A 2,700-nucleotide genomic window follows, 5' to 3' on the forward strand; every position below is an offset into this window, starting at 1 on the left:
CCGACGGGTGGACGGCCGAAGGTAACGTTGCTTCTCAAGATAGTTGTTCTCCTATGTTTTGCTATCGGTGTCGGGTCACGAAAAAGAATTACGTTACAATGTATATAACGTACCACGTACCTCTCTAATAATCGTTCAGAGTTCGATATTAAAATAATAGACGTATCGCAAAGGTAGGAAAACCAAGGACCGATAATTAAGCAATAAAACAATCGTTGTTCAAACCTTCGACTGTACCAGGCAGTCTTTACACTGCAAATAAAAAGACCCCAGTATTATAATGTACTTACAGGTAACGGCTGAACCGACGATCACCCATGTAATGATAGGATATTACAGAGTATCCGTAAAGGTGGGTTCACATGAAACCCGTGGCTAACGAGTGTTTTATAATTGTTTACATACTTGATCTTAGCCTGGAATACAAACGCATATATATATATATATATATATATATATATATACAGTCTTTATCGAAACAAAGAGAAGCTTACAGAGAGCGAATAAACGTATCGTTACATCTATTGGGGAAAAAAAAAAAAAAATACATGAAATTAAGTCAAAAAGTGTAATTTAAAACAGGCGATCGAGCGTACAATGGAATATTCATTTTTACTTGTTTGATACTTGTGTAAGTTTTTTTTTGGCTGAGGGTGGTTGATTTTTTTTTTTTTTTTTTTTTTTTTTTTTTTTTGTGTAGCTGTGAGATACATTTTTTTTTTAATATATTTTGAATTTTTTTTTTTTTTTTTTTTTTTGGGGGTTTTTTTTTTTTTTTTTTTTTTTTTTTTTTACTTAGTTTACTTATATACGTACATATTTCTCAATGGTTATTATCCGTCGTACGATAACAAATATACGCGCGGGACAATCATCCACCGTTTCCGTTCGGAATGATGAGACTTATGCAAACATATTATCGTATGGAGCTGGCAGGTATACGAGCCATAAACCTGTAGGTCAAACAAGGGTGGCATCCCTTGGAAACCAAACCCTATTTTTTACCCATTACCTACTGAGCGCTATACCAATTTCGTCAAGTTATATATATATATATATATATATATGTATATATATAAAATGATTATTTTTATAAAGAGTGACGTAGAACGTTTACAGTGTATATAATAACGTTATCAAATATGGCCGCCGCGCTATTGTTAATAACTACGTATTACACGTAACCTTCGTGTGTGGCAAAAAGGCGCATGATACGGCCTTTCCATGCGTTCCGTGTAAATCTGATTTTTCCGCGAGTAATTTGCGATTTTCTGCAAACGATCAATTACACGGTCGTTCCCTATTGTTTTTCTGGTATCGTTATCAAAACTGCCGTTTCTTCACCTACATCCTTTTTTTTTATTCATCCAAATTCGATTTAACGCCCGTTATTAACACGTGATTTTTGATATTGGTTGAGTATGTAGGTAATTAGAAATTTTTTTTTTCTTTTTTTTTTCCCCCGAATCACGTAACAAATAAATTTATCATTTTCATGGTTTCGCCACCAGCGGTCCGACTTTGGGGTGGTTCGTCGCATCGTGGGGCGTCGGTATGAGAATGAGAAGGTCGAGATGAGGGAATGCTGGAAAAGGGGTGGTTATCGCGAGGTGCTGGAATCCGGGAATCGTCTCTCTCGTGGGGTAGTGTCGGCAGGAGCTCTATCGATTCTCACCAGACACCATTCTACGTGCGTTTAACCTGTCCCGGCTCCTCTCAAAGGTTCTCGATAACGAGTAGATAGACATATAGACGTAGCATACGTGACATATGTATACGAATGATATATATATATATATACATGTAACGATAAAAATATAGCAATAAATCAAGTGTTTGTATGGACAATAAATTATAATAAAATAAATCTGATGAGTTTAAATAAAATAAAGGAGAATTTGAAAAGATTAAAATATATCGATAAATATAATGACGATGACTGAGGTATCGTAACGAGTTAAGGAAAGATATTTAAAAAATTCCGTTCAATTGAAAACGTTGGTAGCAGTGGTTGATTAAGGAAAGAATTAATTGGATATTAAAATCAGGCGAGCAATTAGCAAAGTAAGTTTACCATAGAAATTTTGTAAATTAACGTAACACGTAACGCTGTAAATATATATATATCAAATGCACAGTAATGTTATTATCAAGTAAAGATATTAAGAAAAAAAAATAAAAAATAAATTTCAATCACATTAATAATTTCTGAATAATCCACCGAAGCACAATTCCTTCTCCACCCTCTACTCGAAGATTGGTCAAGCATCCAAAGTGGCCAAGGGTTGCCCAATCGACCAACCCCTCGGCAAGGGGTGGCTCCCGTACGATAAGAGCCCCGGACATCCTACCCGCGACGTAATTCAACGGGCTGGTTTGGATTATCGCGAAGGAACCGCAATATCCAAAACAATAAATCCATCGCGAGTTGATCAGGGGATGCTTTGCAGTCGGTGCACGTAGCAGGGTGACCAGGGCGCCATCTTGAGGGTGGGCTAGATTCTTTATTGTTTCAATAAGCAGCACGGTCCGGTCTTATTAGCGAAATAAACCTCTTTAACGGCTGCTGCCCTGTGAAAATTCTCTTCCGCGAGAGGGAGTGGGTGGCGAGGTAAGGAAAAAAAAAAGCAAAAAAACAAAAAAAAAAACAAAAAAAAAGGAAGAAGAGGTCAGAGTCACAGAAGCAGCGAGGGAGGGGGG

The sequence above is a fragment of the Cephus cinctus genome, unplaced genomic scaffold (genome assembly GCF_000341935.2).
Source record: "Cephus cinctus unplaced genomic scaffold, Ccin1 Ccin1_scaffold1857, whole genome shotgun sequence".
NCBI lineage: Eukaryota > Metazoa > Arthropoda > Insecta > Hymenoptera > Cephidae > Cephus > Cephus cinctus.